The 17,303-nt window shown below is 37.5% G+C and overlaps 1 protein-coding gene across 8 annotated transcripts in view; it reads right to left on the bottom strand.

Moving 5' to 3' along the window:
• Nucleotides 1–12,926, bottom strand: part of obscnb (obscurin, cytoskeletal calmodulin and titin-interacting RhoGEF b) — a 571,330-nt gene extending 558,404 nt beyond the window's left edge. For 6 of the 8 annotated variants that reach the window (XM_039753252.1, XM_039753258.1, XM_039753256.1 and 3 more), the window contains exon 1: nt 12,708–12,926. The gene's annotated coding sequence lies outside the window, so the exon portion shown is untranslated. The remainder of the gene's footprint in view (nt 1–12,707) is intronic. The other 2 variants (XM_039753259.1, XM_039753260.1) reach the window with 1 other exon arrangement.
• Between the last annotated feature and the right edge of the window lie 4,377 nt (nt 12,927–17,303).

The raw sequence follows: 17,303 nt of genomic DNA, 5'->3' as shown, positions 1-17,303 counted from the left end.
CAGGGTACAAGTGGCATCATTTAATCATGTTCTAAATCTAAAATGTTAGAGCAAGTACCATTAAACAAAGTGACTAGACCGTCAGTGCTCAGCTGGGGTGGGGGGAAACACACAGAATCCATAAATGCTGTAGAAAACTTGTTGGTAGTGAGTCTTCCGAGAAAAATGAGTCTCACTACATGTGTTGACTGTTTGGCAAGGTTAGGAAGCCTCAGTTATAATAGGCATGTGATCAGAGAAGCATGTAATACCAATTTCAATGCTACATACAAGTAAACCATATGATAAAACAAGGTTAAATATATATTCATGCTCATGTGTTGGGCCTCTCACAGACTGAACAAGATTAAAAGAATCAATGAGGTTTAAAAAGTCTTTAACCAGAGGTTAACTCAGACAGCACACATAAATATTAAAATCCCCAATAATTAAAAGTATGTCATAATTCAATGTAATTCCTGCCAGAAATTCAACGAACTCGTGTATAAAATCCTTGTTAAATTCTGATGGTAGATATACCACTGCACACGGCACAGGATAACATTGGTCCATTTCAAACAACTGTAATTCAAAGTTGGAGTAACTGTCAGTTGACAATAATAACGGCTTTTTAACATTGTCCCTAAACCACCATTTCAACCAGCAGACCTTAGGAAACTAAAAAGACTTACAGTGGGGGGATACTAATTCAATGAAAGGGGTTAACTTACCAACAGTTAACCATGTTTCCGTGACAAATAAAAAAATCCACTTCTTGTGAGATGAAGAAGTTATTTAAAATAAATGATTCATTACCTAGAGGTCTAGCATTAACCAGAACCATCTTCAATCAAGTCAATTCCCCGGACTAATGTCGTGCATGACCCAGCAGGCAAAGGTTCCCAGAATGCACTCCACTCCTGTGATCATGAAGGCTTGAATCAACAGCCAGGATCCATTCATACAAAGGATCCAGGGAGCAGCTAGAGATGAAACAAGAATCAATCACCGGAGAAGAAAGCAAGTACTTTTGAGCCTCATGCCCCTGCACTTTTCTCAACTGCTGCAATGCTTCCTTCAGGGTAATAGGTAGGGCTTAGGGCACAGGTACACCAGTATCTTCTTCTCCTTTCAGCTGCTCCCGTTAGCAGTAGCCACAACAGATCATCTTTTTCCAGATCTTCCTGTCCTCTCAATCTTGGTCTGTCACATCCAACACTTTCATGACCTCTCTCACGACATCTATAAACCTCCTCTTAGGCCTTCCTCCTTTCCTCTTGCCTGGCAGCTCCATCCCTAGCATCCTTCTCCTTATATATTCAGCATCATTCCTCTGCACATGTCCAAACTAATGCAATCTCGCCATTCTGGCTTTGTCTCCAAAACCATCCAACTTGAGCTGAGCCTATAATATGCTCATTCCTAATTCTGTCCATCGTTGTCACACCCAATGCAAATCTTAACATCTTTATCTTTGCCACCTTCTGCTCTGTCTCTTGTCTTTTTGTCAGTGCCATCATCTCCAACCCATATAACATAGCTGGTCTCACTGCCGTCTTGTAGACCTTCCCTATCACTCTTGTTGGTATCTAACAGTCACAAATCACTCCTGACACTCTCCTCCACCCACTCCACCTTATACCTGCACTCACTTCTTCACCTTTCTTTCAAACACCCCATTACTCTGTATTTAAACTCCTCCACCTTTGTCAACTCTACCCCCTGCATCCTGACCATTCCTTTGACCTCCCTCTCATTCACTCATATGTATTCTGTCTTGGTCTTACTGATCTTCATTCTTCGACTCTCTAGAGTAAATCTCCACCTCTCCAGAGTCTCCTCAACCTGCTCCTTACAGATCACAATGTCATTCACAAACATCATAGTCCATGACGACTCCTGTCTAATCTCCTCTGTCAACCTGTCCATCACCACTGAAAATAAGAAAGAACTCAGAGACAATCCCAGATATAATCCTCCCTCAACCTTAAACGCATTTGTCACTCCTACTGCAAACCTCACCACTGTCACACTTCCCTCATACAAATCCTGTACCACTCTTACATACTTCTCTGCCACTCCCAACTTCCTCATACAATGGCCTCTCTAGGCAGCCAGTCTTATTGCTTTCCCTAGGTCCACAAAGACATTTTATCCCTCTGTAGTTACTACAGTTCTACACGTCACCCTTATTCTTAAAAATTGGTACCAGTACACTTCTTCTCCACTCTTCAGGCATTTTCTCAATTTCCAAGATTGCATTAAACATTATGGTTAAAGCCTTAAATACACTCCTAAACACCTCCATACTTCCACAGGTATGTCATCTGGACCAACAGCCATCCCATTCTTCATTCTCTTCATAGCAGTCCTTATTTCCTCCTTGCTAATCCATTGTACTTCCTGGTTCACTATCTCCACATTATCCAACTTTCTCTCGCTCTCATTCTCTTCATTCATCAACCTCTCAAAGTACTCTTTCCATCTCCTCAACTCGCTTGTGAGTACAATTCCATTATTATTCTTTACCATGTTAATCTGCTGCTTATCTTTTCCAGCTCAGTCCATCTTCCTAGCCAATCAGTACAGGTCCTTTTCCCCTCCTTAGTGACCAACCTCTCGTACAACTCATCATATGCCTTTTCTTTAGCCTTTGCCACCACTCTCTTCACCTTCTGCCTCATCTCTTTGTACTTCTGTCCACATTCTTCATCTCTCTGACTATCCCACTTCTTCTCCAAACTCTTCCTCTGTATACTCTCCTGTATTTCTCCGTTCCATCACCAGGTTTCTTTGTTTTCCTTCCTCTGTCCTGATGTCACACTAAGCACCCATTTAGCCTTCTCCCTTACCATTTCTGCTGTAGTTGCCCAGCTCTCCGGTAATTCTTCACTGCCACCTAATTCCTGTCTGACCTCCTCCCTGAGCTCCACTTTACAGTCTTACTTTTTTAGCTTCCACCATTTGATCCTTGGTTGTGCCCTTACTCTTCTCTTCTTTTTGATCTCTAACGCCATGCTACAGACTGCCTCCCTATGCTGTCTGCCTACGCTTTCCCCTTCCGTCACTTTTCAGTCTCCAGTCTCCTTCAGACTGACCCTCCTGCATAGGATATAATCCACCTGTGTACATCTTCCTAAACTCTTGTATGTCATTCTGTGTTTCTCCTTCTACTTAATATATGTATTCACTACAGTCATGTTAAATCATTTTTGCAAAATTCAATACCATCTGACATTCTTCATTGTTCTCTTTGACACCTTACCTATACATCAACTCCTCATCCTTTCTGTTTGCTCCACCAACTTGTCCACTGAAATCTGCTCCAATCACCACTCTCTCTCCCTTGGGTATGATCTCCACTTCATTCAACTCACGCCAGAAATCTTCTTTCTCATCCATCGCTCACTCAAATTGCAGTGTGTAGGTATTAACAACATTCATCATCACACCTTCAATTTCCAACTTCATAATCAATATTCTGTCTAACACTCTTTTCACCTCCAAAACAGTCTTGACATACTGTTTCTTCAGGATAACCTCTACCCCATTTCTCCTCTCATCCACAACATGGTAGTACAATTTGAACCCACCTCTGATATATCTGCCTTACTCCCTTTCCATTTGGTCTCTGGCACGCACAATATATCAACCTACCTTCTCTCCATGATAGTGGCTATCTCCCTTTACCAGTCACACTGCGAACATTCAAAATTCCTACTCTCTCCTATCCTTCCTCCTTTCCTCCTGCCTCCAGACACACATTCCCCCTCTTCTTATACCTTGGCCAACAGTAGCCCAATTTCCACCAGCACATTTTAACCCGGGCCTCGACTGATCCAGTTTGGAAATCTGTACTGTTGTACACATATTAATCTGGCAAAGTTTTACACCGGATGCATTTTCTGATGTAACCCTCCTCATTTATCCAGACTCAATCATAATTAAAAGGTTTATCAGCTGTTGATTCCTTGTTTAAAAGAGTCTGATGATCATAGACTAACAAAGAAAAACACTGTGAATAAAAAAAGACAGAAAACAGGGCAATCAAAAACAAAACAAACCAAAATGAATGTAGATGCTGATGGCCAGCAACACACACTGGCGCCATCTTTTTTACTTTCACCTCTTCCATGTACAATAGTTTAGTTTCAGGTGAATGTCTGAATCAGATGGGCTGCTCCACATTTTTATTTTATTTTATTAGGTAATAACTAGATGCAAGAACATTATGCTGAAAATGAATAAAGCAAAGTGGAATCACTTTGCCAATTCCCTCCCTCTCCCATTCTTTCTCGATGACATTATCTCTAGCTCAACCAGAGCATACACTGCACATAAAGTTATTGCCATTCCCTTGATGTGCCCTTTCTTTTATACTGATATGGTGATGTGCTACATCACTACTAGCCTGTGCTTTCTCTGCAATCTGTCTTATAGAGCCTTCCTTCGACATGCCCCTTACCTGTGCCAACGTCTTCTGTCTGCAGGTCCCTAAGTCCAATATGCCAACCATCACTTTAAATATAATAAAATGAAATTACAAATTCTTCTGGACACTCCTAATAGGTAAAAGCAAATTCTGAACAATATTACTCTCCAAGCTTCAGTTTATTTTGTAAGTCTTTCCTGCCAGGTGGTGTGCTTGAAATATACTTTGGTATGCATTCCATTCCCTCACTGAGTTAAATATGTTTTTCTGACGCAAGCCGCACAGCTAATGTCTTCTCCTATTAATGTTCAGCCTTAACATCATGAAAGGAACAAAAATGTGAAAGTCTTTATATCAATATGTAAATTTACATCACTCACCTCAGGACAAAGTGATCAAATTAATTGTAAATAGGTGAGCAAATGCATTTCATAGATTTTAAATGTGATAAATTTCTTTTAGAAAAACACAATAAATTGGTATAGATGCAGATTGATTTTATAGACATAGAGCAAGTACTGTATATCGATTTCATATTTAATTACATTAATAATAAATAATTCATTCAAAACCTTAAGCTATATCAGGTTCATTGATGATAATAGACAATATTCTCACAAAGATCCTGAATAGAGGAATAATATTTCTGTTGGATTGATAGTTTTCATTTATCAATGATATCATTTCTCTTGTAAAATTCCTATCTATGTACTTTTGATACAAAGTGTATCCTTTGCATTAAAAAGCACATCAGTTTATATACAATTCTGTTCACATTTTTTGTAACATTAAAAATTAGTGCTGATAAATATTTGCCTGCAAATCACAATGCTCAGTTGACCATTGTATTTCATGCTATATGACTATTCTCAATTGATATTCTATCAATTCTCAAAAAAAAAACATGTGAAATGTGATTTTGAGATAATGGACTCAACTCAGCTGATTGGTTACTGGTAATTGGCATTGGCACCTTCAACCTGTAACCAGATGAATCTACAGCATGTGTTTGGCAGAAATATAAAGACATAAAATATATTCACTGTTGGTGTTGTAGTTTTGACATTAGTAAAGCTTGGGCATTTATTTTATGTGAACGTCAGGCTATTTAATAATGAACAGTTCCTAAGGAGAGTAAGAATGTTAAATGTCACCTTCAAGAATTACACTGAAAAATGCAGAAATGTAAACAAGTCCATCAATTGCCTTATTCAAAGAGAAAACATCAGCTTCACCCTGTGGGCAAGGAATGTGTTTGAATGAACACCAACGGTATATTTTTGCGTGTTCCTTGAGATGAAATTATCTACTTTTTTTCACATGTTGTATGTCTTCTTAGCTTTGACTTAAAAACATGGTGCTTAGAGTACTATTATTCTTGCTGTCACTCAAGTTCTATTGTTTAGACAAAAATATTTTGCTTATAAAGCATACTGGAATGGAATAAACATTTATTTTGAATATGTATATTATATGATCTAATTATCACTGTCATCTATCTATATACACAAGCTTTAGAACAACTTGAAATCCATCAAGACTTCGTATCAGCAGTTCATACTGCAGTCAGTCCATAATTTGATAAGTATAATTTTTGTTTTTTTGTTTGTTATTTTTACTATAAACTCATTTTAGAACTAAACTGTATATTTAAATATATACTCATCAATGGGTATAATGGTGTTCATGGACTGTAGAAACCCCCCACCCCAGTTTATTTACTTTCCATTAAAAAAATAATATCACTGTAACTTCTCTCTCATCTTTAGCAAAGTCAAAAGTTTTTATTTTTTTTTATTTTTTTAGCTTATCATATTAGTAGGATTTAATGTATAAGTACAGAGCAAATTCCAACACTCAGTTTATTGGACAAATACTTGATTTCAGGAAAAACAGCCTTATCCCATTATCTGCTATTTCTATTTAGCACACAAAATAAATGCATAAATATTCTCTAACAAAAAAAAATGTTGGCACCTAGCAACAGTATCCAATTTCTTTGAAAAACAGTATATACTGTAGAACCATCAATGAGTGACATAAAATGTACCAAAAACAAACACACAAAAATTATTTATTGGATCAGGAAATGCCTACACATGAGACTGGTAATATCCATAAATGTTCATGGCTATCAAGCTGGAGACAATTGCACATGGAGGATATGAAGAAACATGGTGTGATACATAAATCTATTGCATCTTAGCATTTAACTGAAAGCATTGAATTGGTGCCCAGTCCTCCATGGAATTTGTTTCTCTGGATGTTCCAGATCCTTCTTGAGAGACATGTAATAGCCTTCCTGGCAAATGATAAGAGCTTAGATTTTCACCTAAAGGATCAAATGATAAGAGCTTAGATTTTCACCTAAAGGATATTAGTAGCAAAAATCAGTTGGAAGTTTTACAGCTAGAGTTGCCTTCACCATTCCACTGTTAAATTTAATTGTCCAAAAGATGCATGATACACCAGGCTATATACCTTCTTGGGGTTATTATTAGGGGTTATTATTATTCAGATGCAGAGTGAATATATAACAGGAGTTCTGACCCTGTGTATCGCTTTGCCTCCAACCCTGTTAAGTCGGAAAAATTCAACTTAGTTTTGGGTAATCCAGGAGTTCTGGCATACACCATATCATGCCTGAGCCATGAGGTGACCTTAAAGTTGCATGTAGCAGATTCAACTCTGAGCAGCTGAGTGACATACACCTGAGTAACTGAAGTTAAAGGTGCACACATAAAGCTACTCCTCAGTCACTGGTGACTAGAGGTGTGTCATGAATGGTGGCTGTCTAATACTCCCTCCACAAACTCTTTGTGCAATTCCTGGCTGCATACAAGCTAGAAGATTTTATTGAAACAAAGTGGGGGAGGACAGACAATGCTGGGGTCATGTGCTGAGGGCCATTTAATTGCACTCGTGAATATATCTTAATATCCTTGGGCAAGACACTTAACCTACCTTGCCTGCTGGTGGTGGTCGGAAGGATTGGTGGCGCCAGTGTTCGGCAGCCTCACTTCTGTCAGTGTGCCCCAGGGCAGCTGTGGCTACATAGTAGCTTATCATCACCAGCGTATGAATGTGTGTGTGAATGGGTGAATGACTGTTGTGTTGTAAAGCGCCTAGGGGGGTTCTTGAACTCTAGTTAGGCGCTATATCAAATACAGGCCATTTACCATTTACCATTTATACTGAAAAATTTAATTCAAATTTCCACTAAATACTTTTCTGACAAAGTTTGCAAATCAATTAATCCATCAGTGTTGAATTTATAATCATTTTTAAATTGCATTTGTTCATTTCTGTGTTGAAAGCTACTTTAAATAACAATGTCAGACAGAAATGTAGATGAAAATGTGTTTGGCAACAAATATATATAAGAGCAGAACACAATCAACTAATTAGGCATATTGGGAAGAAGGTGAAGTGAGATTAAGAATTTACTGTACTTCATCAGAATAAATCCATATATAGACACATAAAAAATCTACAAATGACGTGTAACACAAATGTTTGTGCATAGAGCTTAAATCATATCCCATCAGCTGTTCTCAAATACCAATGACGTGCTTTGGTGATAATAAAAGAATAACACAGCTCATTACTGCTACACTGCATGTGTCCCCAAATTTTCATGAACTGATCAAGTATGTAATCAGTATTTGTTTAAAAAAAGTTAAGTGTGTTAATAATGCATTGAATAAATGAATGAATGACATAGAATCTGTTTTTACATGTCTGAGATATGACTGGCAAAGAAAATCCTAATAGTATTTACTTTACAAGCAGACAAATTAGTAGTGCCTTCTATACTGATGTTATAAGGCATCTTTGATATTGATTTGAAACTACAGAAATGTTAATCCTAAATGTTGCTATCAATTAATGTAACGTGTGAGGCACATTTGTGTTATAATAATAATAATAATAATAATAATAATAATAATAATAATAATAATAATAATAATAATAATAATAATATACTTCCCATCATAAGCACTAGAGATACCAAAATATAAAGCCGCTGTATACAGGTATATATTCTGAAAATACTGCAACATTTCCAGTGGTTTGCTCAGTAAAAATGCAAACTGTAGATTTACAAGTAAGTATTGTTAACAAAGGGAATATAAATGAAAAATGAACTCTGAAAGAGCTGTGGCCTGCCTAAACTGTAAATAGCATGGTTTTTATTATATGTTGTGTAGCTATATGCTTGACCACCACATTTTTTAAATATAATGAAAATGTATCTTTTGTCACATTGCTTTGGATGTTCTTCAAATTCTGAGTTATCTTCTATCTAAACGATTATAAATTCTCCAAACTACAAAACTCTTGGTGCAGACCTTCCATTTCCACCACATATTGTGTCAATATCTGAGATAAAAGCCTCACTAAGGCGTGGATAATGCTCTGGAGAACCATCATGATCATCATGAGATCTTGCCCTCTGATGGCACATGAATACATCACAATTTTGTTCCTGAAAACAATTTTATGTAGAGGACCATGCACACTAACTAATATGTGATTTCTTCCTTTATACTTTAAATGACAGGGCTTCCTGTGAACCCCTAGAAGAATAAAACAAAGAGGCTCCACTTTCCTCTAAGGGCTTGAAAAAGTGTGTTGCCAAAAAATTAAAAATACAAATAAAAGAAAATATTTGTTTATTCTGTAGCATGTACTCAAAATACATTAATTAATCCACCCACATTCTGAACTCTTTATATGAGCCCGGCGATGCTAGGTTATTTTGCACCCAAGTAACCTCATTAGTGTGTCAAATGACTGTTCAGTAGCTAAACCCGTATGGCATTGTTCCCCTTCCCCTTATGAAATGTGCCCCAGGCGAATGCCTAATTCACCCTAATGGTGGTGCTGACCCTGTATGGGCCTACCCCAAACCTGCTCAGGAAATGTGAATTGATTGCAGGGAACATTCATATACCAAAGTACCCAAACTCACTTGGATTTTGCCAGGGTTGATTTATGAGGAAAGATTAAAAGAGCTGAGCCTTTACAGTTTAAGCAAAAGAAGATTAAGAGGTGACATGATTGAAGTGTTTAAAATTCTGAAGGGAATTAGTACAGTGGATCGAGACTTGTATTTTAAAATGAGTTCATCAAGAACACGGGGACACAGTTGGAAACTTGTTAAGGGTAAATTTCGCACAAACATTAGGAAGTTTTTCTTTACACAAAGAACGATAGACACTTGGAATAAGCTACCAAGTAGTGTGGTAGACAGGAAGACGTAAGGGACTTTCAAAACTCGACTTGATGTTTTCTTGGAGGAAACAAGTGGATAGGACTGGCAAGCTTTGTTGGGCTGAATGGCATGTTCTCGTCTAGATTGTTCTAATGTTCTAATTCATGGCAGAAAATTCAGCTAGCCTTCAACACTTTGGGATGTGCGAGAAAACTGAAGTACCAAAAGAAAAGCCACCCCGAAACAAAAATATGTTTATCCAAAATCATAACAATTAAATTGTGATTACAAAATTTGAAAAAATTGAGTAGTCGATGGGTGTTAAGTTTGACTTTTAATTTTAAACATACTGGAATGTAGTGATTATTGTATTTTTGCCTAAACTGTGTTGTTCTTTGTGTAATGTGATTTATAAGTTCAGAAAAATGAAAAAGTAAACAAAACAAATAAATTATTTCCCATACAATAAATATTCTGTTAAAACTGTATTATATATGCTAATTTAAAATGCAAAACGCAACTTGCACAATAAGAAGTAAAAGAGATTTTACAAAAAAAAACTGCCTCAATGGAGACACAAACAATGTATGAAATGTTATTAAATTAATTTTTAAATATATACTTTGCTAGACAAGGTCAAAATCTTTTATTTGAAAAGTATTTGACAAGATGCTCACAAAAATCATACATCAGCTTTACCACTTCCTTTGGTGATCATGCCTTGTCACCTGCATGATGAAAACTCTCTGCAACTGTGTTTTGAAAATTATTTTATTCCATTTTAAGGTTTCAATGGGATGCATGTTGGCCCAGCAGTTAATTGCTATGTCACAGCGTCTGCATCCTGCTTCAGTTCCCAAACAGTACTTGCAGGGCAGCATCTGCATGTTCTCTCCATGTTCACATTGATTTCCTCTAACAGTCCAAAGACACAAGTAAGTTTGATTGATGGCACTCTGTTGACCACATACTGTATGCCAATGTCAGTTAGTTTGCCCTGAAATTGACTGGCATTTGATCCAGGCTTTTGGCTTGTTATGTCCCATTTTCTACTAGAAAACAGTTCTATAAGTCTCATGATGACAAAGTGTGTATAAGTAAACAAGAAGTGGAGAAAGTTATAACATGTGAACAGAAGTTATTATTTCTCCTTGACTATGTCAACAGTTTGTCAAATAAGAAAAAGAGATTTGAATACCAAACCTGATTGAATTGAACATTTATGTAAATTTAGATCACTTCTATAATGGGTCAAGTCAAATGGTCACTATGTAAATGTTTATTTCAATTACAGTGGGGAAGTTTTCTTTGTTCTTAATAAGAATACATTTTACTGTTGAAATGTTTCAAAGGAAGGTGAAAAGGTTTTGTGCAACTAACAGCAATTACAATGTAATTTTGTATTTAATTACTTTGCTGACATCTTTCTTTTAGGCAACTTACAATGTTTCAGACACAGTTGGTAACATCACTTTTGTTGTTACTTTTGTTGTTCCAATTGGAACACAGGCAGGTGAAGTGATCTGCTCTGGCACAGTGCCAATGAGAAGACTTGAACCCAGAATTTCAGGGTTTGAAGTCCAAAGCCTTAACCAATACACCACACTGCCCGCCTGTGCGCTTTGTCCCCATTAGCTTTACTCTCTTTTTAATGAATCATTGTTTCTAATCATTTATTTCAACTCTTGTAACCCCAAGTAGGTTTTGAATGGATGGGTTTACTGAACTAAACTTGCAAGTAGCTGTAATAATAAATAATATTTTAGTAATATTACCCAGGTTTTCCAATCAAAATACTTCTTACTTACTTGAAGGTAAATAAACCACAAGAACCGAATGAAAATGATTTCTTACAAAACAGACATGCTTATTTTATATTCAACAACTAAAATAAATCACGTGGTCTAAATTAAAGCCAAACGTTATTTAGAACTCATTTAATGATTTTTTTAAATTACTTTTCTTGTTCAAACTTTTTGTTTAACTGCTTAATTTAGAAACTAATAATACAATGTCAAATGAATACCAAAAGGTCCTTGTCACCACTTACGAATAAGCTTTCCCGAACTTACCGATAAATACCACATTCAACTTCAGACTTTTAAAGTTTAATGAAATACATGGAATAACTCCAACAACAAAAGTAGCGGTACTGGTCAGGGTGCAGAATTAAGGGTCTACGATTTAAAGATAAAAGGGCGAATTTTAAGAAACTTCATCTCTCTCTCTCTCTCTCTCTCTCTCTCTCTCTCTCTCTCTCTCTCCCTCTCCCTCCCTCTAAATCCCCACATCCCTCCCCCACTTTTTATCACATCTACCCCTATGGGCTCACTTCCCAAAAATAGACCCAGCTGTCCCACTCCATCTCGCTACATGGCCATTTGTAGAAGATATAACCGATCAGCTGTCCTGTAGAACATCCAGCACATTTGTGATCTCTGATGATAGAAGCAAACCGCTCTGACAAATCGCTCTGTTTCTGACCTGCTTCGCCTGCGCCTGAAGTACTTGTGTATTCTCGCACGTCCGAATATAAAGCAAAAAATAAACTTCGCGCCTTCGCCCTATCACGTTACATCGGTGCTCTTTTCCCATGCTGGTTTATACGTGGACTCTGATTAAAAATGTTTAACCAGAAAAAAAATCGTATAATTTCTTAATTTATATAGTGGAGACAGATCCCGTGCCTTTAATTCAAATAACAAGGAGCGTGCTGTGATTGACATAACTCGGATCGGTCAGTATAAAAAAATAACAGTTTATAAGGTTCGTAGATAAGTTTGTAAAAATAAATTGCGAGAATATGAAACGCGGATCCGTTATCTGACAACGTACAGTATAAAAATTGAAGCTTATTATTTTAATTAGTTCTCTATTTCAGACTTATTTTAAAGTCTTTTTAGTGAAATATTGACGCAAATAAATTAGTACAATGCCGTGCCATTGTAAAATCGTTGTTAGGTCATGTTGCGTCCTTTCGGCGGGGTATCTTTGTAAACATCTACAGCTATTAGAATTATTGCAAAAATTCAAGAACGTCATCTTCAGTCACAATAAGTAACAGAAGCAAATATTTACCTTGTACTGCTCTGGCTCTTCTCGGTTTATTAAAATGAAGATTGCTTCGCTTTACCATCAGGCTAAATAAATCCAGCTGAATCAAGTAAATTCTCAGTTCTTGCACTTATGCTCATTTGATACAGAATGTAAAATCCAGTACAGTTCTGTCATCACGAGTAAGCCGAAGACCGGGCTAAGTACAATATCCCCCAGTCCCCTGTAGTGGGCTCAGATCTCCTATTTTCTTTTTTCTGCTTTGATACCCCTTATTTTGTCTGTTGTCGAATAGCTGACGTGCTTTTCTCCCGGTTCTGCCTACTTCCAAAATAGCTGTGGGTGTCATTTGCTAAAGAGATAAGGTTTCATTGAGTGCTTCTGTTACTTTTGCCGGAGGACGGGGTTTGGATTGGGAGCTGTTGGTTGCTGGATATAGCCAGGATTATATTAAGGGTAGTGTGCAATGGACACGCAGGTTAATAAGTGCATGGTACAGCTACCGAAAAACCTAGATCTACTGTAGACAATTATTACCTAAGGGATAAATCTAAATCTCTTTTAGATACCATACCTTTTATATATCATAGTCCTTCTCAATCATTTTCTTTAAGTCTTCCCTAAAATTTCGTAAAGATGTTGCCTGCTATACAATAATGTTATTGATATACATAAGAAGAAGACAGTCAAAAACTGTGATTTGATTATATAGATATTGCACATGTTATGTAGGTTATTCGTAAATACTGATGTTTTTGGTGCAGTCTTCTTTTCCTGGCAGTGGTTAGCATGTTATATTAAACAAATAATACTACAACACAAGAGAGATTAGCCTGCTCTGTTTCCGTGTGGATTTTGCAAGTTCTAGTTGTGTAGTGGGTTTTCCTTTCGCATCTTTTCGTGTGTGTGTATGTTTTGGTTTTTTTGATGTTTAATAAGAGTAACATTTTAATATCAGATACATCCCTTCATGTATATACAAATGTGCAGGATTAATCCTCAAGACTAAAAATACCTGGAATGGATAAAGGAACATGACAGTGAAGGAATAAAGTGCTCTCTCTGGACACCAGATTTGCATCCAACTAAGTGTCTGTAGGATATAGTAAAGTGAGGCACTCAATTTATAAGTGTGCCACCTAACACAGGAAAGTTATAGACCAGTACTAGCTATTCCCCCATTGCAAAGAAAAACACAACTATTTTTATTGAATTAGAGCAACCTTTAACAGGAATAGATTATTGTGGTGATATTTGGATAAATATAAATTAATCAGATAATTAATGAAGGTAATTTTGTGTAGGTTAGTTTTTAATGACAAATGATTGTCTGCCATTGACTCCCCATCAGACAATTAGTCTATTGAAGGTTTCAGCTTAATTGTCTAAAGTATTAAAGAAATCGATAAGTACAGAAATAATTAATGGATGTATTTCTGTAAGTAGAATTTGTTTCTGCTTTTTATTCAGATGTTGTTATTTTACTTGCGTTTATAGATCTATGTGGTCTGTTCTTTTTGCCGTATGATGGCTCCCACAAGTTCTTGCAGGCTCCCAGGACTAGCGTAGAAGTATAGTAGTTGTTTTCACATTTTCTCTTCTAAACTAGTTATACAGATGATTCTGAGGGATTGTTCCTGGTCATATTAATAATACATAAATCTATAAACAATAGCTCTAAAGAAAGAGAGCCAATATGGACCTAGAAAATACAGTAACAACAGAGGTAACTGACTGTGTGCTATCAATTAAACAGACTAGAGGTGTAGTAGAACCAACATATATAAAGCATTACTTGACTGACTATTAGTCTCTAACTGGTGGCTTGTGTAAGTTAGATTTTTCTAAGACTTTAGTATGATCTAAAGAATGGGTCTAAGTGAGAGTAAGTGGAATATGTGACATGTATATGACAACATACAGCATATTCATGAATTCCATTTCAATAAATGTTTAATAACATTGCTCTGTTAGGTAATATGGAAAAAGGCCACAAATGTTTGACATGGCGTAAAGATGGACATCGCTAAAAGCCTGTGAGGATGACAAAGATTGTCCATATATATATATATATATATATATTGTGGACTACCATGGCATGTATAGCTGCCCTAACCCAACACAGACTGGCAGACACAAGTTTGCTACACAACACACGATTTATTTACAATCAGGAAGACCTTCTTTCTCCTCACAGCACAGTCCCAAAACACCAGAACATAATATGGCACGGTTCTTTAGACTCTTCCTTCTCCCTGTCTCTTGATTTGTCCTCCCACGTCCACTCCCTCTCAGGCCAGCTTTGTCCACCTCCTCCCGACTTTGGCTTCTCAAATAGAGTGATGGGGCTCCTTTAATTTAGGTCCTGGGAGTGTTCCAGTTGGCTCATCAGTATTACCTGGAATCACTACCAGGTGTGCTAGAAGTCATCTATAGGGCTCTGTAGCTCCCCCTGGATGCCCCTACGGAAATGAACAGGGCTGCACCAAACTCCAGCTCCCAGTGTGCCCTGCGGGAATCCATGGTGCCACAACCACCCAGAAAGGTTGTCCTCTAGCGTCCCAGACGAGGTATTGCCTCATCGTTGCTCTCCCCCCTGGTCCTTCCCTTACATTGGCAACCCAGCCAGATAATGGCCGTGGCTGTTTGTCACTATATATATATTGCTGTGACTTCTTCTTTAAAATGATTTTTCAGACATATATGAGATTTCCGCAATATTTACACCTAGAGGTGGATGTAGTAACATGTAAAGAATTGTATTATTTATTTGGCAGATGTTATGAATATTATTTAAATGATATGATAAAAAGGGGAGTTACCACAACCTAATGCTGTTTATTACAGTGTTTTAATATGGGAAGTACTGTTTTATTGGAAATAATTTAGGTATCCAAACTTTGGAGGTCAGTTCTACAATGAGAGATACTTGGACATAGCAGGAGAAAGGGAAAGAGAGAGACCCTGAACCACAGTCAAGAAAATTACCTTTTATTTATGTTGTATCAGAGCATTCTGCTTGATGACATGGATGTTGTGTCTTCATAGCTGTTTGATTTACTAAGTTAAATCAGTAGTTTTTCCTATAATATTTGAGTGATTTTTCTTCTGACGAGTATTTTCAGATTTTTGGGCAATCATAATTAGGTTACAAGAAAAGAGCCAATTTTTCAGAGAACATGTACCCCTTGTGAAATGCAGTTTCTAAGGTCATATTACAAATGTTAAAATGTTACAAATGTTAAAAAAATCAGAAGTAGCTCATATTGTGGGTACAATTTCATCATTAGATCCCAGATCTCCATTTCTTCTTCTGGCTCTGTTGATTTAGCCGCTCCTGCGCACGGTTCCCTCACCAGCTTTGAACCTATTTCGCTCCCCCATCTGGAAAAAATCGTTGCCTCAATGAAGCCTTCGGGCTCTCCGGACGATGTGGTGCCGTCCAGACTGCTGAAAGATGTGTTTCCTGTGATTCGATATGATGTCCTAAAGATCATAACTAGTAGTCTATCCTCGGCTATAGTTCCTCATGCTTTCAAACACGCAGTTGTACATCCAATTGTGAAAAAACCTGATCTTGACCCTGCCATCCTTTCCAATCTTCGTCCAATCTCCAAACTACCTTTCTTGTCAAAAATACTAGAAAAGTAGTTTATGAGCAATTAACTCATCACCTACAGGACCATCAGGTAATGGATCTTTTCAGTCAGGCTTTAGGCCCCAACACAGCACAGAAACCGCGCATTTACGTGTCCTAAATGACGTCCTTTTGGCATTGGACTCAGGATTCCACGTGGTTATGGTTCTTCTCGACTTATCTGCTGCTTTCGACACAATCGACCACGACATCATGATCTCCGACTCGAATCCTGGGCTGGTGTATCTGGCTTAGCCCTCGACTGGTTCAGGTCATATTTCTGCAACAGGACTCTCAGAGTCATGCTAGACGATTTTTCATCTGAATCAGTCCCACTCCCATGTGGGTTCCCCAGGGTTCCATTTTAGGGCCACTACTTTTTCAATCTACATCCTGCCTTTAGGTGCAATTTTTAGAAAGCATGCAATTTCATATCACCTATATGCTGACGACTGCCAAATTTATTTCTCCCTCAAGCCAACTGACTCCACCAAACCTCTCCTCGACTGCCTATCTGACATTAAGGACTGGCTGGCTGTAAACTTCCTTCACCTGAACGATTCAAAACCGAGGTCATTGTTTTAGTCCCGACTGCAAACAGGCTCCACCCCTTGGCCTCGCTTCTCTTCCCATTCCAGTAACTACGTCTGTCTCCAATCTTGGAATCAAAATGGATACGTTCCTGAAAATGGATGCTCAAGTCAACAGCACAGTAAAATCCTGCTTTTTCCATCTAAGGCTAATCGCCAAACTCAAGCCTATTCTTTCTAACCACCTCCTGGAATCAGTAATTCATGCATTCATTACGTCCCGGCTTGACTACTCTAATTCCTGCCTTTTTGGTATCAGTAAAGCCACACTTTCTAGACTCCAACTGGCTCAAAATGAGGCTGCAAGGCTTCTAACTGGAAGTAGCAGAATCCAACACATTTCACCAATTTTGAAAACCCTTCACTGGCTGCCGGTTAGATTCAGAATCGATT

The sequence above is a fragment of the Polypterus senegalus genome, chromosome 5, assembly GCF_016835505.1.
Source record: "Polypterus senegalus isolate Bchr_013 chromosome 5, ASM1683550v1, whole genome shotgun sequence".
Lineage (NCBI taxonomy): Eukaryota > Metazoa > Chordata > Cladistia > Polypteriformes > Polypteridae > Polypterus > Polypterus senegalus.
Note: the sequence above shows the minus strand (reverse complement) of the source record. Positions and strands in the feature narration are given on the sequence as shown.